General features: G+C 36.5%; 1 pseudogene; it reads right to left on the bottom strand.

Moving 5' to 3' along the window:
- Positions 1–1,033: 1,033 nt before the first annotated feature.
- LOC109687520 (protein SET-like) overlaps positions 1,034–23,060 on the bottom strand; it is a 36,112-nt pseudogene continuing 14,085 nt past the window's right edge.

Raw genomic sequence — 23,060 nt, 5'->3', positions numbered from 1 at the left:
CAAGAAGCACAGGCATATGAGATCTAGTCCCTGGGAACAACTGGCTAACTCAATGCAAAATAGTACATTAAAAACTCTGCTCTGATAACTAGATCCATTGTAAAGAGGTTATTTTACATCAATATGGACCAAAGTCAGAAACTGGAACATCAACTTTTATGTAGTATTACTAAAGTAGTTCAGAGATTAAAAAGCAGAAAATCAACTAATTTTCTGTCTTTTTTTTTTTTTACACATTTAGTTTTATTGTAACAAAGCAACTTGTACACTTTCAATGTTTAAAACTGAGCATCTTTTCCTTTCTAGGGAAAACAAAAAAAGAAAATTTAAAAATAAACAAACAAAATTACAATAGAGAATATCAATTCCAAATGAAATCCTACAGGTTCTGCTGATTCTCCCATAGAGTGGCAGGGCTCACGTCATCATTAGGAAGAGAATTTTATTTTAAAAGTGTCATCTTAAACTGCAAAGATGTCTGTTAACATCACAATTAAACGTGCCAAAGGAGAAGCCACGTTGTCAAAATGCCCACTTAACCCACCCAAACATCTGAAACCACCCTTTTGCTGACCTTCTGTACCCTATTTTTTAAAGTTGTTTTTCTTTTTTTTAAACAGGAGAAAGTAGACAGGTACATGTTGGTAAATGCTAACTGTCCATATTCACATAGAGACACAGTGTAATCTCTGAGCCCAACATACACAGAAAGGAGGAAAAAGGCCAGAATTCTATGCATTACTACACAGGGGCCTAGCCCCCTCCAGCTTCCAGCAGAGTGAAGGGAGAAGGTTTTCTTTTTTCCCACAGAGCACGGTGGTGATGTTGATTCCATACAGTTTTTGTTGAGACAGGAAGGGATAAAAACAAATTTAGAACAGAAAGGTGTGAAATTCTTTTCTCATCGTATTCTACGCAAGATACTTTCCCCCAAAATAAGTTGAGAACATTGGTGCTGAGAAAAGAGACCTCAAAAACAGAGCTACTGAGTACAAGGAGGTGGGCGGGGGAGACTGTAATTTGCTCCCAGGGACTGGAGAAAATTTAAAAAAAAAAAAAGAAGGAAAAAAAAGAGGTTGGAATCCATCAGTGTTGTATTAGTCATCTTCTCCTTCATCATCCTCTCCTTCCTCCCCTTCATCATCATCTTCATCTTCTTCACCTTCATCCTCATCCCCTTCTTCATTGATGTCTTCTAATCCTTCTTCTTCTTCATCATTGTCATCATCTTCTCCTCCTTCTTCATCATCCATATCATGAACCAAGTAGTATTGCAATGGATTTGGCCAAATATCACCTCTCCTAATTCATTTTCACCAGCATCAGAATGGTCAGTAAACCAGGTAAATAACCTCTCTGGTTCTTCATGCTGTCGCTTTCTGCTGGCCTTATTCTGTGTTTGACTGGAGCATTTCATCAAATCCTTTCCCGATTTCCATTTGATTTCGGTGGACTTTGAAGATGGATCACCACTCTCATTCAGATGAAATTCTCTGCAAAGAACTTTATTTTCGAAGTAAGGATTTTCATCAAAATAAAAATCTATTCTGTAACCTGATTTTATATCTTCAAATTCTGTCACTTCAACACTGGTCAAATAGTGCAGTGCCTCCTCATCTTCTTCCCCAAGCAGTGCAGACACTTGTGGATGGTTGACAAATGCTGTTACCCAAAAATTTGGGATTTTGGCGGTCAATTTTGGTGGAGTTTATTATATTTCTATTCTACTTTCAAAACCTCCTCACTGGCTTGTTCATTAAGTCTGTCTATTTCATTTTGTACTTGGTCAATATGTTCAGTTGCTTCTTGCTGTTCTTTTTCTTCCTTCAGCAAGCCTGGAGAGGCCGAGATATCTGCTGGCTTTGGGGCAGGAGCCTGTCAAGGTCTCTTCAGTTGAGGCAGCAGTGAAGATTGGCGTTTGGGAGCCGTGACACCAGGAAAGTACAAGAAGCTGACCAAGGAGCCTCCCAGATGAGCAGAGGAAGGTCGCAGAACTCTTGTCTTTTCTTGTGTATGTCAAAGCACTCTGATCACCAATAGATTTCCTGGGAGTAAGGACTGCTGAATTCTGCGCAGTTGGGAGATGATTTATAATTGCGTCTTCCACTGGCAACATTATAGAATGGATTTTCTTCTGAAGCAAGCCAAAAATTAAATGCACACATGCCAAATCCAATGGAATAGTATTCTCTTATAATTTACCTTCTGTTGTCAGTAGAATCAGCTCCAAAGATGATCACACCCTAATTTCTGGAACTTATTCGTAGGCTATATTGTCAACAGGACTTTCAGCCATAATTAAGAAGAAAGATAATCCTGGAATATCCAGTGGGCCTAATCTAAGAGCACAAGTCCTTAAGAGCTGAGAACTTTCTCTAGTTGCAGACAGGGCAGGTGAGGCAGAAAGGGAGGTCAGAGAAGTTCGAAGGGTGAGAAGAACTTCCATGGTTGCTGGCTTTGACGATGAAGGAAAATATGAACCAGGGAATTGTAGGCAACCTCTAGAAGCTAAGAAAGATAGCTAGTCACAGCCAGAAAGGAAATGGAGACTTCAGTCTATAAGCACATGCAACTATATTTCGCCCACAATTTGACTAAGTCTGGAAAAGGCCTCTTCAGCGCATCCAAGTAAGATCCTAGGTAGGGGACACCTTGATTTCAACTAGTGGGGGCCAGACTGGAAAAACAAGTGAAACTCACTGAGACTTCTGATGAACTGTGAGATCATGAGTGTCTTTTGGGACAAGCCACTAAATTTGTGGTAATTTGTTATGGGAGTGATAGAAGATGAATATGCCTTGCAAAGCATTTTAATCACTCAACACAGCATCTTTAGTCATGTTTTTGTTAGAAATAAATTCCTAAATTATCAAATCCTGGGGTTTGTGTATTAACATTTATACTTTGCAAATGAGTGATTTTTTTCTGATGAAAATGACATATTCTCCTGTATTTCCTAAGTACTTTGTTGGACATTGATTATTCATTAAGTCTTTACCCTGGTAAGAAAATATTAAATGCTTGAAAATGTTGCTGCTTGGAGTTCTTACATTGCCAGACTCCTCTCTGTTGGAGCAGGGGTATTTACAATTGCAAGAGCTGCTATGGGGCCATGCAGGACATCACAAAAGTCCTGTTCGACTAAGACCCAAACTCTGAAGAATTTATATAAATAAACCCTGTGCAGGCAAGATAGAGTTACTGAAAAAGCCCAGTGAATCAGGTTGGATTTGATTTTCCTTACCTAGAGCTTCTCTCTCTAAGTGGGTGACAAGTTTGGTACAAACCAGAAAACCAAGTCATTAAGAAAACTGATTGACCAACCCCTCTAAGCATGTCAAGTAGAACTGGAAGAGAATTTTATACCTTCATCTTCAGTCCAATAGAAAAACCAGTGACATGATAGGTGCCATTTAATCTGTTTGATTTCATGATGAAATCTAAGCCACCTTCTTGAAAGGCTGCTAACTGTGATGCCAAAGACATACTTTGTGCTTAGCTCTCTCCACTTTATGCTCATTCTCTAGCCTTTCAACTGTAGAAATCTGATTTTAAAACAATTACCTTTGCTTCCAGGGAATAATTACTTTAATGATCTTTTAAACATTTTCTCTGTAAGTTTGACCTTGTAAATTTTTTATTGCTTATTTATATGGTGATAGGGGATTAGGCACATACTGTTCTTGAATCTTTACTGAGCTAAAGGAAAGTGGTCAATAGACGCCCTAAAAAATAATAAGAAAATGTTTAAGGCAGAAAGGAAAATTCAGTATTTCCAGAACCTACTGAAGCAACCAGTCAATGATAAAAACAGATAGATATATTTTGCCAAATTAGCAGTAGAGGAAATTCTACTGAAATGTCATTTTTTTTTTTTTGCATGAGGACTTGGAGTGGGAAGCTGTTGCACTTTAGTGATTATATATATCACAAGTTATTCAATAATATTAATAAATGGATTTGGAAACCACATAAGTAAATTAATAAAATTATAAGAAATTATGGAAGCTCATAATTTTTAAAGAAACACAACCCCTGTTTTATGCATAGCATGAAATTTAATTTTTGTTACTTCAAGGTCATGATTTGGACTCGTCAGTGGTAGATCTGGTACCTTTGTTTACTTTCTGCATAATTGCCCTGTCTGTGACAGGAAGGTCACAGGTATGCCTCATAAGGCTTAGATTTAAAGGCACTATCTAGAATATTTATTTGAATCTACTAAAGAAGTATATTTTCTCCATTAGTATAGAAAAACTGAGGTAAATCTTGGAGGCAAATATTCATGTATGTAGCTCTTATTAAATGTAAATTATTATGGCAAAGAAATTACTTATAGAAATGTAACAATAGACATTGAATTTGAGAAACTCAAGTGGCTATGTCCCTTTGTAGTTGAAGACAAGGACTAAAGAATGTGGGTCATGGAAAATGAAAATATATTCTTGTAATACTAATACTATATTCCATCTACAGTCCACAGCATTTCTAGAACACTCATTTTCGGCTAGCCCCTGTGAAAACTCTAGTGTATTTAGTACTTTTCCATTTACAAATCACTTGATACTTTGGCTCATTTAATATAATAATAAACATTTGGACATAGATAAGGTACTAATATTAATACCACTTTCTCTTTTTTTGATGGTACTGGGGTTTGAACTAATGGCCTCATGCTTGCTAAGCAGGCACTCTTCCACTTGAGCTGCTCCAACAGCCCCAATAATACCACTTTTAAAAAGTGGAGAATTGTTTACTTAAATGGTGGAGACAGCAATCATAAGGGCAGAGTTTTAACAAAAAATAGATCGTTTGCTAAATGTAAAACACAAAGAAAGAACAGAAAAAACGAGTTGAGGAGTAATAAACTAGATAAATGAGCAGCCTTTGCAATAGTAATTAATCTTCTAAATTATTTAAAGTTGAACCACAACGAATGCACAAAGCTTCTAAGAAGAAATTTTTAAACTTCCTTGCCAGTGACATAGGCGGGTGTGCTGCATGAACCTGACTAAGAGTGGCAGGGAATGAGAAATAAGACACAGACATACAGACATAAAACAGAAAAGCTGGGGATGGGAGGGCGGCACGTTCCTGGTGGGAAAACGTGAGCACCTACCTGAGCCAGAGTGTTTATTTTAATAGGTCAATACAAGGAAAAGACTTAGGTAAAAATCAAGCTTTAACAATTCTTGATGCAAGGTGAAAGGAATGAGGTTTGGTGGGCTAACTAAGGTTAATGAAGCTTAATTACAGCACATCAGTTCTGGAATCATCAAGGCATGCAGGACACCTTATCTAAGGTTTGATGAATCTGGCATCAGAGAGTCTCCAAACAGTTCTTGTACTTTATCTAGTTTTGCATCAGGGGGCTGGTATGCGGACACAGCAGGTTGTATTCTTCAAGGAGATGTGAGAACAAAGGTCAAGGCACCAGGTACTGGGAAAAATATGGTAGAAGAGACTGCGCAAACTTCTACATGCAGAGACTGTGCAAACTTCATTATATCCCAGTCCAAGGTCATGCCTCCAACACTTCCTAAACTACATAAAAGAACACCTGAATAAGCAAAATCATATAAATGTCTATGAATGACAACATTTTAATTTTTAGAGACATAAATTCTTACTAAATTAGTCTAGAAAGATCCATACAATTCCAATATAAATTCCACCAAGATATTTTGAAGAACTTGACAAACTTATTCTAAAATTTATTTTAAGATCCAAGAATACACAAGTCAATCTTGAAAAGAAGATTTACTTTTGAATCCACATGTGGGTTCACCATGTTGGCAGAAGAAGACCTCTGAGAGAGGTCTGCTCTCTCAGACCTCTGCAAGAAGGTGATTGACTAGCCCTCAACTGCTACACTCTGAAATCCATGGCCATGTTTGTCCAGGGATTCACTCGCTCACAGTCAGGTAGTAAGCATGGAGGGATATTAGGCCAAGCTTATTGCTGAGAGACATAGGACACTTCTGCTACCCAACATCGGTGTTGGTATTCTCTAACAGCCTGGCCAAACTTCCCTTAAAGCTTCAAGGTCACTCAAAAGGTTTCTGCCCAAACTTTCTCCTTTCCCTTCTATTCCAGGTCAGGCTGGCATTTTATTGGGATGATGTTCTCACTTCCTAGCCCTCTCTTCACCTTGGTGTCTGCCTCTTATCACGTGCAAACTTAACACATATTATACAATTACCAATATTTAAAAAATCAGTGTAGCATTCATACTGAGCAGTACAAATGAAATAGAACAATGAATCAGAAAGGATAGCCTAGAACTCAATACTTGAATATACAATACTTGAATATACAATAAAAATGCTACCACAAATTAGTGGGGTAAGAATCCATTTCTAGTTGAACTTGCTGAAGGAAACTAGTTTAATCTATGGAGAAAAATTAAGTTAGGTGCTTTCCTTAAACAGCATATAAAAGTAAGTTCCAAAATAAAAACTAGATGTGAAAGGAAAAATAGTTGTGATACTAGGATAAAGAAGACTTCAAAAAGACCCCAAAGTTTTAAATAGTAAGACAAAGGGCACTTCAAAAGAAAGAATTAAATATTCAGTTGATAGATCTAGAGAAGTTATAATACCTAGAAGAAAGATATCTGCATGTCTAAAAAATGTCTATAAATCAGAAAATGAGGAAGGAAGGAAGGATGGAAGGAAGGAAGGGAGGGAGGGAGGGAGAAAGAAAGAAAGAGAAAGAAAGAAGAAGGAGAAAGAAAGGAAGACAAAAAGAAGGAAGGAAGGAGGGAAGAAGGAAGGAGAAAGGAGAGAGGGAAGAAGGAAAGAGAAAAAGAGAAAAAGGAAGAAAGAAAGGAAGACAGAAAAAGGAAGGAAAGGCAGGAAGAAGAAAGGAAGGAAGGAACAAACATCTCATAGAGGGAGGGACTTGAATGAATCATGACATAAGCTTTTTACACCCATAAAATTGGATAAACTATATCCAATTTTACTACAATTATGGGAAAAGATGAACTCTCATGAAATGATGGTTGAAGTATAAAATACCCATTCTGGAGAGCAATCTGACAGTACTTAGCAAAACCTTATAAATATATTCATCCTATCAACATTACTCCTGAGTATATTTCTCTAGCACATGCAGTCAGGTTTAGAGTTTGAAACTCCCTAAAGGCCTAAATACTAGAGAAATGATAAGTGGTTGAAGAGTTTTAGGCAATACTCAGCAGCAGTAAGGCATAACAAACACTACGACTGTGGCTGGATCTTGAAAACACAAACTTGAAAACGAAGTTAGAATGAAAAGTATTACACATAACATTGATATAAATTTAAGGGCACACACATATGTACAATAGGTCAGTGACGCTGTGTTTTATGAGATCATTATATAACCAATATACAGTTATAGATTGCATATAAAATATCCCACACAGTCTCATGTATTGAAGGCTTGGTTCCCAGTTGGCAATGCTATTTTGGGAGGGAGGAAGTAGGTAGGATGTGAAGCCTAGATGGAGGAAGTAGGTCACTGGGCATGTGTCCTGGAAAGATATGCCCTGTCCCAGCTCCTTCCTCTCCCTCTCCTTCTCTTCCTTTCCTCTTTCCTTGCCTCTTTCTGTGTCTTGAGCACCACAAAGTGAGCAACTTTGATCTGCCTCATCTTCTGCCTCAATGCTCTGCCTCACCATGACCCAGAAAAACAGTCAGCCAGCCATGGACTGAAACTATGATTCAGAACAAATCCTTCATCTTTTTACTTGTTTCTTTCAGGCATCTGTCACAGTGATGAAAGCCTAACACAGAAAACTGCTGCCAGGATAGAATTGTTGCTGTGCCCGCTTCTGTCATGTGGCTCAGAAGGCTTTGGAATAGGGTTGAGGAACAAATTTAGAGAGTTTGAAGATGCAGGCTAGAAAAGCCCTAGAATGCTGTAAGCAGAGCTTAAATGGGTAATTCTGGCGGGAGTTCAGAAGATCAGAACAGATGGGAATACAGACAGTAAAGACTGTGCTCATGGATTTCTGATGGGAATGAGGACTGAATCGGGAATTGGACCAGAGTACACTTGTGTTACATTATCTAAATTCTGTCCATGTCCTGAGACTTTGTGCAAGTCTGAGTTTAAAGCTGTTGGACTAAATTAATCTGGCAGAGGAAATTTTAAGGCAATGCAGCATTCAGGCTGAGGCATGGGTGTTGTGAGCTGCATTTAGCCATATGTACAATGAGGAAAGAGAGCAGACAGTTTTGAAAAATTTGCTGTAAAAGGAACATGCTTAAAGTTAAGGCCAAAGAAGGCATAATGCTGAAGACATAAGTGCCATTAAAAACAAGACCAAAAAAAGCCAAGAACTTTGCCCTGAGACAATAGGATATATGACTTGAGGGCTTCTCAAGAATCAGCAAAATTCATTCACGGTACTAAAATCTTTATTATTTGGGAGTCTCTAGAGGAATAAAACCAATAACATATATATAACCCCAATAACATATGATTATATAGGCCCAATAATATATTAATATTTGGTGCCAATTGTATAAAATTATGGAAGGGGATTTATTAGATTTTCTTTCACAATTGGAGACTGGATAGTCCAACAATGGCCATCTTCACACTGGAGAGCCAGAGGACCAGGGGCTGCTCAGTCTGAGAAACTAGAAGTCTTATGATCAAGGGGGGCCAATGAGAAAGACCCAGTCTGAGACTGAACTCCTGGTAGCTCTCTGGAGAGTAGCTGGTGTGAGTCTGTGGACAGACTGAAGAAGCCAGAGCCTGATGTCCATGGGTGGTGGCAGCAGCTTGCACTCACAGGCCGCTTCCTCCTTCTTTAGCCTTTTACTTCCATTAGGGCCCCCAGCCTATTGGGCAGTGCTACCCATATTCAGGAAAGGTCTTCCCCCCTTGGTTGCTGTTCTGAATACTAGTTGTCTTGAAACACCTTCACAGACACACCTAGGAGTGTGCTTTCCTCATCTCTCTGTGTCTCTCAATCCAATCAAGTTAACAATAAAGATCAACCAGCACAGCCAATCATTTATAGCAAAACATTAAATAGGGTGCCAGTAGCAGGGAGTGGGGTAGCAGTAGGGAAATGGACTACAGAGGGAAAACATAAAACAAAATTGAGAACTAGCACAGACCAGTGTTCATGGGTACCATGTATGGGGAAACAGACTGAACTCAATTCTCAAGGCAGGGTTTAGAAGTAAGAGAAAAACTGATAGATTTTTCATAAACAGGTTTTACCCCAGTGACTCCACTCTTAGTTCCTTTCTTCTGTTTTCTGAAGTCCATTCATGCTTGCAAATCTAGGAATTCAACAGAACCAAGAAATCTAAGGCTAAACTAGAGTTCCCCAGATTAGTTGTCTACTATTCATAATGAATTATTGTAAAATTACTAACTTAAAGCAACATACGTATCATGTCAAAGTATGCCTCCGTCAATCAAGAGTCTGGCCACAACTTTATCTGGATCCTTTGCTTATGAGCTCATTAGGCTAAAGTCAAGGTGTCAGCCATGGCTGTGATTTTATCAAATCGGAGGGCTTTCTTCCAAGCTCACTGATTGTTGGCAGAGATTCAGTTCCTTGTGGCTTAAGACTGAAGTCCTTGGCCTCTTGAGGCCATCTGCCATTTTTTGCATCTCATGCAGTTTCTTTGCACGTCATGGTACTTTGGTCCTTCAATGCAAGGACCAAAGTCAAGTCCATAGTCAAGTCTATCAGTGTCTTTTTAAGGGCTCAACTGATTAGGTCAGGCCCGCTCATGAAAAATGGTCCTAATTAACTCAAAGTCAACTGAATTAAGGAAGAAAGGAAGGAAGGAAAGAATGGAGAGAGGACGGAGGGAGAAAGTGAGGAAGGTAAAAGGAACAGGAGGTAGAGGGAGGAAAACTTGGTCTTTGTTAAGATGAAGTGAGTTCAAAAGATGTAAAAACTCAGAACAACACCTGACACATACTAAGTGCTCAGTAAATCTTGGCTCAGCTAAACAAGGTAATTAATTATAAGGTCTTATGAGAGCATAGAGGAGCCAACAATAGTGGCATTTTGTAGATGAAAAAATTAGACTTAGAAAGATAAGAGACTTCTCTACATTCACATAATTAGTAAGCAATAGAAGTAGAAACAGAAATGAGTTAACCCTGGGTCACAGTAGTTCAAATCATCTGCCCCATAGACAAGGGCCCAGGTAATAGCAGGCCTAGGTCTGCTCCAGGAATCAGAGGAACTGGAAGCTGAGCTCTTGCTCTGTTATGTTAACACTGTGACCTCTGCCCAACTCCTTCACTCGGTAACTTTTACTCCTAAGTGTTAGAATGATGATTATGATAATAAGACTGAATATTATGAAAATCTCCAAAGCCAAGAACAATTTTCAAAGATATTACTTCAATTAATTCTTAAAACAACTGATAAAGTGTCTTCCCTATAAGCACTTTCAGATTCTTTTCCAGGGAAATAAGTGTGTAACAATATTATTAGTGCAACATATATTTTTTAAGTGCTCTCTGTGTGCTAAACTATATAACTTTTGGTAACTTACATTAAAAAGACTTGTCAAACAAAACAAAAAATGTCAAATAGTTGTCTATATATTACTATTCAGTGGTAATATGAGAAGGTATTATGGACACAAAACGAATAAGACATATTTATAACATCTCCAGGAAAGAAAAAAATTCCAACTATTCTCCAAACTGGACATCTGCTGCAGAATTACAAGATTTTGGTGACATCATTGGTTGCTCTGAGCAACAGAGCAGCCTGCAACTGCTTAACTCTCCTCACCTGTGCCTGTCATAGCCCACACTGAAATGAAAAGTTATTGCTTGGTATTTTCTGGGATTAGTTTGAGCATCTGTTTATCCTGAACAGTAGATAGAAAAGAATTGCTACAAGATAGTGAAGTTTGATCAGCTTAATAAAATCAGCAGTGCGATTCAATTCCATCTACCAGGCAAACTTTCAAACGCACATTCAGATTAATAATTGCAATGTACAGTAAAAAGATTCTTTGATCCAAAGGATTCCAAAGGCTTTGCAAATTTAGGTGGTAGATGTTCAAGAACAAAGTTTACCACATCTGTTTGAAGCAACAGAATAGCACAGTAATACTTTCCATCAAAGGCAGTTAGGCACCTAAAAATTTCATTGTGTCATGGGAAAAATAGGTTTGGAAAAATAAAATTGGGTCTTTATAAGCAATTTTATACTCTTGAAATTAAAAAATGGGGACAGCTTCCAGTCAGAGATATCAGTGAAATTGAACACATCTTAAATTTTATAATTTAATTTTTTTCATATTTTACTCATCCTAAACTTGCACCCTGAATGAAATATATGTGTGCATAAAGTTGTATTATTTTAACACAAGAATGTATTTATTAAAGTATGTGTGTGAATGTAATATACACACACACATACTTACACAGACATATACACAGACATTCAGATAGATGTCTAATTTTTTTCTTTACCTGAGTTCCAAATATCTAGTTAGAGTGACTATACTCCTTATAATGCAAACTGAGACTCTTTTGATAAGGAAAATGAGGACTTTAGTAATTACACTAGGATTACAGGTGTCAATTAGGGACAGTATAGGCAAACCAGGACATTCGTACATCGTACGAGTGTGGTTTTGAGTTATGAGTGTTGTTGATTCCTACATTCTGGGCGACACCTCCCACCTCTCTGAGTTCCACTTCTCTTCATCTCACATTTCCTCTTTCAGCACTTTTCATCTGGGTTTCTTACCCTCCCTCACTTACTCAATGACTACTTAAAGAGTGTGTTCCACAAGTGAGATGTTATTCTTGTAACTGGAGATACAGATTCAGCCTTTGACCTGTGGAAGCCTATATTTTAGTCAGAGATGGGAACACACTTTATCAACTAATCATATAAATATATATTTAGTGATGATCCTAAAGAGTACTTCAAAGTTAAATCATAGTGTATAAGAATATGTCATGCGTCTCATTTCAGAGGTCTGGGACAATTCTTTCATTGTAGCTGCCAATGTGATAAAATTCTAGAAGTATGTTTATCTGTATTAGTTTGCTATGACTATATTTTTTCTGTCATTACTTTCTTCTTCTTTTCTTTTCAAAATTTTAAAACTTATTTTTAAAATTTCCCATCTTCAGTTTTTCCTTTTCTAATGATAATGTTTAGGAATGACATGGGATTTGCTACTCTATCCCCAACTTCTGCCTACTTAAGACAAAGCACGCAGAATTAAATTAATCATCATTTGAATTTCATGAGGAATTTACAGATATGTACTATAATGCAAGAAAATTTGCTGTTTGTCCAGGTGGGCTCTAAAAAGCTGCTTTAGATAATAGGTCATTAACTTTGACCCCTTCCATCTTCTGCTTGCTCTTTACATCATGCATCTTGTTGACTTCTCTCTTCAAGGTAAGTGTTTCCTAACAGTCTGTTCTTAGACCTCTTCTGGTGTTTCATTTCTTAGAAAACTCTTTAACTTTCATGGCTGATGTGTCACCTCTATGCAGATGACTGAAAACTTCTTCTTCTTTCTAGAAAGTTCCTCACAAAGAAAGAACAGCAGTGTGCAGCAGAGTGTCACTGACCCAGGTTAAGCCTCTGAATTCTTCCATCTAGATTATTGCAACAACCTTCTAGCTGGATTGCCTCTCTCCAGTCTTGAACAAACCCAATCCATATTGGTTCTACACTATAGTGTAGAGGTTCTGCATGGTCTAGCCTCTGTTTTTCCTTCTAGGCTCACTTGCATTTCCTGCCTTGTACTTTCTGTGCTTGCCCTGAAAGAGCTCAAGCTTTCTCTTATCTCTATATACCACACATGACTTTTCTTTTTCCTGACCTGCTTTTTCCTTTTCTGATTTCCACTCATCCCTCAGGTCTCAGCTTCCTCAGAGCTTTCCTGGACCATAGCCACATTTTATTCTTGCCTTTTAATTTACTCACACTCTCCATTTGACTGTGTTATGTTATTGTATGGAATGTAAATACTACATCGAATGGCAAGGTTGACCATGAGTAGATGTTCCATTGTCACTGGTTTGAGTAGGGGCTTGGAAAAGTGGTTAAATTTTAGTATGAGAGATGGAATTCCACAAAAGCTTTCTAGGTGAACCAGCTGAGTTGAGAACCACAACTCTTGTAAGAAATGGAAAGTTTTCAAGTTTTTGAGCATAATCTGGTATATATTAATTTTGTCATAAAACATTTCAAGTGAATGTTGGTACTATATACACCGCATTTTTTGTTATATTTTATAAAAATAAATTGATTCATTTAAAAGATGCCATAGTGCCCTTATTAAATAGTTATAGGTAATGTGTAACTACGAATTCCCCAAATCAGTTGATCATCTCCTACTTTAAGTTGGGTTTTGTTTGTTTTTTTTATTTTGCTCACTGTGAATACAGACTGACCTCGAAGTTGGAATCCTCCCGTCTCTCTTCCCCAGTGCTGAGACAGCAGGCATGCATGACCATGGTCAACAAGTGTTTTTTCTTTTCTTCTCTATACACACAAGTGCTTTAAACATCATTTGAGCTATTTTCTTCAGAATATGTTTCCTTTTTCCCTGAGTATTTCTGTTGCCTAAATATCTTAGGTGAAATTACTTCTTTTAAAGATTTTCTAAAACCCTGGCAGTGAAAGAGGTGTAACATGGTGTAAATGCTAGCTTTTCAGAAGTCATAGTGAATTATTAGACTAGGTTCTTCCACTTCTGTCCTAAGCTGTAGAAATTCTTCCTATTAAAGCACAGACTATGACAACAGTTCTGTAACACACTGACTCTAACAAGTGATTTGACTTTCACTTTTGACAATCTTTTCATTTTGTGGCAGTCCAGAGATTTGGACTCAAAGACTCATGCTTGCTGAGCAGGCACTCTATCACCTGAGCCATGCCTCCAGACGTTTCCTTTTTGTTTTTTAGATAGGGTCTCAATTTTTTTGACTGGTCTTGGACTTCAATCCTCTGTCTATGCCTCCCATTAGCTTGGATTACACTCAGTTTATTTGTTGAAATGAGGTCTTGTTAACTTTTTGCCTCAAACTGTGATCCTCCTGATCTCTACCTTCAGAACAGCTCAGATTACAGCTATGTGCCACTGCACCCAGACTTGACAATTTTTATTTGGTGTTTTAGAGGGTCTGGTACACAAGTCATATATTCAATATACTGTGTAAGATTTATGATGCTCTTTTGTTTTTAAATAATAAACACATGTGTTAATGTCAGAATATTTTGAATCTTAACAATTATCCTTAAGAAGCTCCAAAATTTCACTTTAATATTCAAAGAAGAAGCTAGCAATGTTATGTAATTCATTGCTTTCATCAAAGTTAGTTATTCTCAGTTCAACATCCTATACTTGAAAGGGAGGCATAGAGATTATGTGATAATCACAAGATATAATCAAACAATAGTGGAAACAATTATTTCTTAGTAGCAATTATTGTACAACTGCAAGAGTACAGGAAAAAAGGGAACTGGCATCATTCACCTTTAATCCCAATTGACAAAGATTTTTTTTTCAGAAGAATCCCAGTACTCATGCCTCTGTGAAACATTTTCTAATACTGAGTCTTTTATTATGAGCCAGAAAGTAATTTTTCCTGAGAAGGAAGTTGGTCACAAGTAAATTAATATTGGAGGAATAAAAAGATTTAAATTGCCTATATTTTTACCTGATACCACTCTTTTTCTGGTTTTCTTGCTCTATCTTTTGTTCTTATAATATTTCCAAAAACATTTAATAAGAAAACAAACAAAAAAAGCAATAGGAAACTCAGTCTAGCCCCTTGTAAACAGTCAAACAACAATCAAGTATTTATGCTAGCACTGCAGCAGAAAGGCCAGACCTTGAGTTCACTGAAAAAAAATCCTTTTAATTTAAGAATTGCTGTTGTTCTAGACAACCATAAATGAAAGCAATAGTCTTAAACTCTAGGTGGAGAAAAGACTGAAGTTATTTTTGAAAAAAAAATACATTTCCAATCTAATTAAAGGTAAAGGGAAATTTTTCACTTTGTACTGTATGATTATACATAGCCTTGTGTGACTGGCAAAGGATATCTAGAGGGTTGCTCAAGGTTACAGCAAAGACCCTAGGGAAGTCTTCCAGCAACATCCTGAAATTAGAGCTCTCACATAATAGATTCGCCGTGGTTTCCTCCTGAAGGAGCCTCTGTGAAGAATGCCCAGTCTTTAATGAAGCGGGACCAGGAGGAAAATTGACTTGTACAGCAGAATGGTTTTAGCTTTAGCGTGCTCCTCTGTTTAAAGAAGAGAGTTATGAGATTTGCTTAATTTGATCACTTCCCTTTTTCTTTTGGTAGTTTCTCTCCTGTATTCTGAGATATGTAATGTTTCCTTTACCCCTCAAATGAAAGCTAAAATGAGTTTTCCATGCATGCTATCTCATAGATGCAAATCAGAAATTTACATAATGGATCTGGCTCTGACTGTATCAAACACACAAATGAGAGTTGAAAGAAGGCAAAATATTTTCATCATGAAAAATACATGTGTAGTAAGAATTAGAATGGCCAGTATGTGGTCGGTAAAATGGCTGTGGATCCAGAAATCAGGCATTTCCCTAAAATTTCCACCAAATCTTGACCTTATCATCCTCCTCATTTAACTTATTTACCATGATTTATTTAATTCTCAAATTAGGTTATAGATATTATAATAGTGGAAATCCTAATGGGATTTTCTTGAGTTTGTCTGCATTTGAAAGAATAAAAAGGTAAAAAAAAAATTAAAGAATTAAAAAAAAAAAGAATGCTTGGTACACTGGTTATTAAAAATGAAACACAGAGCTAAAATAATAAGGCAGGGTGGCCTAGGTTCAAGAATCAAAATGCAGATGAAAGAGATAGAAAAATCTAGAAGTGAATCTCAATTATTGTTATCATTTTCTATATGGCAAAAGGACCATCATAAATAAAAATAAACAACAAAACAAACAAATAAACAAAACAAAACAAAAAGCAAATAAACACAATCCTAACAAATCAAATCACTGGATATATAATTCAAAATATAGTAAATGACAAGGAAAGAAAATTCAATGATTGGTGCTGTGATAGTGGGTTAAATAAATTAGATCCTAATATTACAACCAAATACATTGCACATAAATTAAAAATTAAGCTATTAAAAAGAAATAACTTATACAAAAAGCAATCTGACACCAAATTTTAGAAGAAGAAATAATCACCAAGGGAGGAGAAAAGATCAGTATATTTGAGTGCACAAAAAACCCAAAGTGTGATGTGCCAAGACCTATCAAAAGCAAAATTAAGGGGTCATTAATAAATTTGAAACATATTTTCAGAAAATAGAAAATAGATCCCCAAAAAGTCAAAGGTCGCATATTTTCCTCATATGTGAAAGCTAGATCTATAAGTTAAATGTGTATATAAATACATATATAATCAAATATATATATACACACATACATATAAAGATATAGATAGTGAGAAAGAAAACAAAATTGTACTGTGCATCTGTCTGAAGGGATTACAGGAGGTAGGAGAGAGAAAGAAATTATAAGAGAATGAAAAATATTGAAACAATCCATCCACATATGAATGTAATAAAACGTACTGCACCATGAGCTGTTGAATATTAGGGGAGCATGGTGACAGAAAAAGAATAAGTAATGGGCGGTTAATTTGATTAAAGCACCATATATGCTGGCCTGACATACAAAGGTCAACCCCCCTTAGACTATCAATATACAATTTTTTAAAAATTGAAGGACAAGAGGGTAAAATAGGTCTTTTCTGGGGGTGGGTAGCAGTACGAGGGGGATGGGCACAAGGAAAGGGGAATGGGTGTGCATATGGTAGATGTACTTTGTATTCATATGTGAAAATAGAAGAATGAAGCCTGTTGAAATTGTTCTAAGAAGGGGTGGAAGAGGATGAGGCAGAATGATGGAGAGGGTAAATCTAACTAAGATATATTGTAAACACATAATAAATCTCCCTATACAACTATTATATGCTAACAAAGTTTTTTTTTTAAAGAAAGTAGAGCTCACAGCAAGCAATAAGTTTGTCAACAGAAAAAGGGCCAAATACTTATGAATAGTTTACAGACAAGAAATAAGTGTAATAAATATAATAAAACACTTTTCCCTTCATTACTAACTGTGGAAATCATGACTTAAAAGGAGATATTACTTTGTGTTTGGATTACTGGAGGGAAGTGGAGGTGAAGAGGGATTTTATATACCCTGTAACTCACTCTCCAGTCCACCCTTCCAGCAGACTTCCCTTCTGAGATCTTTGTCTAAGAACAATAGGAGGATTGATCGGTAAGGGGAAAGAGATGGTGTTACATAAGCAGTTTATTGCTATATTGATGTTTCCTTGAGATCCTGTGTCTGTAGAAATTTCCTTTTTTATTTCCTCTGGTTTTAGTGGGATTACGACTGTTTGCAGAAGACCCAGAGTCCAGCACTGGGAAGAGGAGAAATAATAAATCTGAGATAGTGGGAAAGGGAGAACTTCCCAGCATCCACCTGTGATAGCCACAGTTGGTCATTAGCAGGAAAGTAAAGAGGGCTTGTGTATCATTCCATGGACTGCATGGTTGTTAGGTTGTATAATCCAGGGATTTTCTTTTTGGATAATGGACTCATAGCAGTAAGTGTCAGTCAATGGGTAAGTTACATTAGCAGAGTATTGCCAAAATAGTAACACATGATGCAAAGGAAGGAATGTTGAGATCATCACTGATGCTGATTAGTGTTACGAGCTTTAATTGGTATACGCTTTCTATAAAGCATTTAAGGAATCAAGAGTTTTACACTTTAAAAGAAACTAGCTTCTTTGGCTCCCAATTATATTTCCTTGAATTACTCAATGAAGGAACATTTTTCTTAAGTACCTATTCTGTGCCTGACATTTTTCTGGGAAGTGACAACAGAGTAACTACCAGGCAGGCCAGGCACTTACCTTATAGAACTGACAAGAGTGGAGCTAGGTGGAGAACAGACAATAAACATATACATAAACAATTAAGCATGATATTATGAAAAGTGATACATAGAATGAAGAAAATAAACTGGAGGAATATGTTAGAGAGTAACCAGGGGACTGTCGGGAAAATTCTCATTGAAGAAATGTCATATTAGTTAAGGTGTGGTAAAAGTAATCATGTCCTGGTTTGTAGCATTTGTTGGTTTCTCATGAGAGAAGGGTTTATATAGGGAGATACAACATGTGTATATGTTTTTATCATCTCACTCACTTTATCTATCTATCATCTATCTATCTATCTATCTCTACTTATCTATCTCTATCTTTCTCTCCTCCCTATCTGTCTCTATCTCTATACATCCTGAAAAACTATGCCTATATCATTTGTCCTATTTGGTTGTTTCTCTGTAGAACTTAATTAATATTTCCTACTTTATAAACATTTACCAGAATAGAACTGGTAGAAAAAGCTACAGTGGTAAGCATGAGCTTTCAATGTCATGATAAAAAAATCTGGCTTTCAATCTAAGTGTGATGGAGGATATTTTAAAGCCATACTATAAAGGCAAAATGATTCATACTATATTGTGGAATATGCTTCCTAAGGTGTCAGGAGTTTAGGTAAGAAAATTAGTGAAAAGATAATTTAAATAGGATAGGGAAGAGAGGATGGGGCCTAAACTAGAGCTGTGGTGAGAACAAGGAGAGGGGTAAACAGTTTCAAAGACACAATTTGGATGGAATGCTGATAGTTCTTGAATGTAAGAAAGAGCCAGAGAGAAATTTAAGATGACTACTAGGTTATTGTCCTAAGCAAATGGGCCTGTGTTGGAGTTCTTTGTGAGATGCAGACCATGTGGCAGTCTTGGAGAGTTTCAGCATGGTACATGGGATAGGGGAGAGGTGTAGTCAGTTGTTGCTTTGGCTCCAGTGACTTTGAAATGCTTGCTAGACTTTGAAATGCTTCAGGTGACTAAGGGAGAAGTACTATGTACAAACTCAATGCAAAGTGGTCAGGACTGGAGATACAAGTATGGGAATCATCCCATACAAAAGCTAACATTTCTAAGGAAATGAACAGAAATTCAGATAGAGATAAATATGTTAAAAAATGAGGTACACAAAAAGTATATGTTGACTAAGGACAATGTGGATGTAATAAGTCAACAGTGCTTAGCTTTGTATGGCTAGTGTAATTATAAATAATTTAAATATTCTTTTAATACTTTTGTTCTTTAGGAATTCACTACAGCAAACAAATTACAAGGAAAACACAATTTTATTTTAAAAGGAACATAAAATATTAGATTTTTAAATGATAAAATTAAACTATCTACTATAAGCAGCTAACGTTACATCTGGCCACTGATTAGCTGTTTCTTTGACCTAAAGAGCTTGTGCTTGTGGTTATGTAAGTGTACTATTTTTTATTTGCTTTTTTTGCTATGGACTGAGTGTATCTCCTGAAATTCATATATTAGAAACTTAATTCCCAAAGTCTTGTGTTGTTGGTATTTGAGGTGGCCTTTAGGAGGTAATTATGATTAGATGAAGACCTGAGGGTAGGACTCCTAATCTGATATTCACGGCTTTATCAAAAGAGGAAGACAGACCCAACCTTGCAGGCTTGCTCTGTCGTGTTCTGTGGTAGCTTCTACCATGTTCTGATGCAGCAAGAAAATCTTCTGCCAGAAGCTGAACAGATGGCAGGGACGTGCTGTTGGACTTCCCAGCTCCAGAGCTGTGAGCTAAAGAAATGTCTGTCTTTTATAAATTAAACACTCAGTAGTACTCAGAAAATTGTAGTAGCAAAAAATGGACTAAGACACCTTACTATTATTAAAATAATACATGTTATAAACAAATTAGAAAATGCAAAAGAATAAAAGGAAGTAACTTATCTACTATAATATTTTGTTTTATTGATCCTATTTCCCACCATTTGTGATACACTTCTTTCTTTTTATGTCTTATTATAAAAAGTATGTGTTATTAGTTCCTTAATGGTGCATTTTTATCAGAGGTCAAAAAAGGTTTACTAATTCATATGGTTTCACATCTTGGGATAGTGATCTGTAATGTTTAGTCTCTATGATACTGCTGTAGTCTAATATTTCACTGGAATTTTTCATTTTCACTTCAGTGCCATAAAACTGCAAACTTAAATTTATTGCAATATTTACATATATGACAGCTGTTAAAACTACAGTAGTTGAAATACACTTAGGGAATAGTTAACAGGGCAAATGTACATATAAACACACACTCATTCATATAAGTAATTTATTGTAAAGTTGAACTTTGTTTTCCCTTGTAGTGAAAAAAGGACATGTGTTGATATTAATGTAATAAAGCTAACTAATACACTCACTCCTTCAAGCATTTTTAAATTCACATCAATATTTACTGAAAAGCTTATTAAAAACCTACTGTGTGCCGGGCAGCAAGCCAAACACAGCAGAGTCAGGAAAAAGGACACGAACTTGGAAAAACAGTATTGCCATATGGCAAGAACTGTTGAAAGGGTATAATCAAAATACTTTGGCATCACACAAGGGAATGGGAGAAGGTGACCCCTAAGCTGGGTGTTTGAGGATGGATGAGTCTTTCCCAGGAAGAAAGAATAGCAGTTGCACCTGCAAGGAGCTAAAAGGACAAAGAAAGATTCAGGAAGGAAATAAAGCTTGAAAGGGAGATTCAGATAAGTGTGCCATGCTAAGGAATTTGGATTATATATTGCAGGTCAGGAGCAGTCAGCAGAGATTTCATTACGTTGGAGACTGTCAGGATGCATTTAGGCTGGGAGGATCATTGGGAAGAAAATGGTAACACGAGCACTGGCCAGGACCCAGGTCAATGCAAGAGATAAGGAGGACCAAAAAGTTCAGCAATCTCTGAGGATGGAGAGGAGTTAGGAGACTGGATAGGCAAACATTTAATGATCAACTGAAGGAAGAACAAGGTAAGGAAGAAAGAAGATAGAGAACACACTTTTTAAAAAGAAAGTTGGGTGTGAAAATTAGGGAGATTGTGAAATATGTGAAGAAGGGTCAGATCAAATTTTTTTTAAAAGATAAATGAGATTTGAACATGTAAATTGTTGGGGGAAAGCAGACAGTAATAAAATTTTCCAAATTGAGACCAATATTTTTGAAATAATGTTTTAATTTTTCCTGGTTGGAATTGGAGAGAAAAAGAAAGGGGCTGCTAGAAACTCTGCTTTCATCTAGACTGAAGAGGTGTTCTGGAAGAAAGGTGACCCTGACATAAGTCAGGAACAACAGGCTGTAGGCATAATCTTTTCTCATCTCCCTCTGCTTCTTTCTACGCCTCCTGTCCAAACTCCTGTCTGGAGTCTAGCCACTAGGGCCAAATTGCAAAGTAGGTTTCAGGGAAGCACAATTTCATACTTTTATGCTTTCTGCATAGAGAAAGGGAAAGAGACACAAAAGGAGGAGACCTCACATTCAAGCACAACTTTCTACCAGCAATTTTTTTTTTGAGAGTCTTGGAGGCTATATGTGAACTAACCCTACTCCCTCTATAGCAAGCTCTAAGCCCATGGCCTTCCTCCTAAGCCCCTTCCTGCCTCAATGCTGGACAAAGGCCACCCTTCAGAGATACCTTCCCTGACTACAGCATATGTGATAACATATCTTTTCATTTTCTTATTTTCTTTGTCCTGCTTAGTAACACTCGGATCTCCAGCAGATGTAGGATATATACTTATTTGTTTCTTGCCTGTCCTCTTTCACATCCCTGTGAATGCCACAAAGATCAGACTTGGTACTGTGTATTATTATAATCCCTGTGCCTGCTACAAAGAGGGCATTCAATAAATGATTATTGAACAAGAGAATGAATGCACCTATAAATCAATGTAGAAATTTCAAATACCCTGTGTTTTTAGAAAGTTTTTTCAAAATTTAAAATATGAAGACTACCAAGATTAAAAATCAGCAAGAAAGAAAGTGTGCAAATTCAAGCAATTGATGGGCTTTGAAGAGCTAGAGCAGGAGGGCAGAGCAAGGTCAATCACACATCAGGAAAAATGGAAGATTTTTAACAGGGAGAACAACTCATGTAGGAACTTTCCAGTTTGACAACTAAAGATTTCTCAACTCATGCAGCCCTTCAGTGCCAGGAAAACTGGGATTGTTGCTGCCTTGATTTTAAAATCAGATACTCTCAGGATTTGAATTTTCATTCACATTTATTAGTAGTGTGATGTTATACACACTAATTAAATCTCTGATTTTAAATTCTCATTGTCATTAGGGATGGAAGACACATATTAACTGGGAAAAATGTCAGTTGGATAAACAGTATGTGATGTTTGTTATTGGTACATGCTTGATTGCTACTTAACATTCAATAAATGTCAGTTAAGAGACCAGGATCGATGCTAATTCCTAAGTGACTTTTATGACACGGTTGGTCACTTTTTATAATAGAATTACACTATTTTGATAGGTATGATAAAGAAGGTTTCATTGTAAAATTTTAAGATCAAATTTGCCTTTCTGGTCTCAAAAGTATTTATCATAATTTCTACATCAAGAAAAATGTGCATTTGTTTTCATAATGTTCACTATTATAAAAAACTCAATTGCAGTAAAAACTAAAAAGTAAAACTTATGAACACATATAAAGTATTACCCATTTTAAACATTATATAAATAAATTTTTTACTTGGCAGTATCAATAATTTATTCAACTCCTTCCAATAAGTTTGGTATAGGCAGGGAATACTATATTTCAGGAAAGTATAAATTCTTCTCATCAACAAAAACAAATGTTCCAACTAGTTTTATGAAATAAAAACCTTGAAAATAGTCACTTGGAGTTGATTTGGAGAAAGCTCTTTCTTGTCTGTTTCTGTTAATGCCCTCATGAGTTTTACTAGTTGCAACTGAAATCACAAAAACCAGGGCTTGATGCTTAGCTGGCAAGAAGCCAGGATAATGAAATTAATAACATATGCTGAAGAACCCATTTGTAACAATTTTTCCATTAAAAATGAGGCAGCTCAAAGCTACTAACAGAGCTTTTTCCCCAGCCCTACTCTATTT

This window comes from Castor canadensis, chromosome 1 (assembly GCF_047511655.1).
Source record: "Castor canadensis chromosome 1, mCasCan1.hap1v2, whole genome shotgun sequence".
In the NCBI taxonomy this organism is placed as follows: Eukaryota; Metazoa; Chordata; class Mammalia; order Rodentia; family Castoridae; genus Castor; species Castor canadensis.
This window is presented reverse-complemented; position numbering and strand designations above follow the sequence as displayed.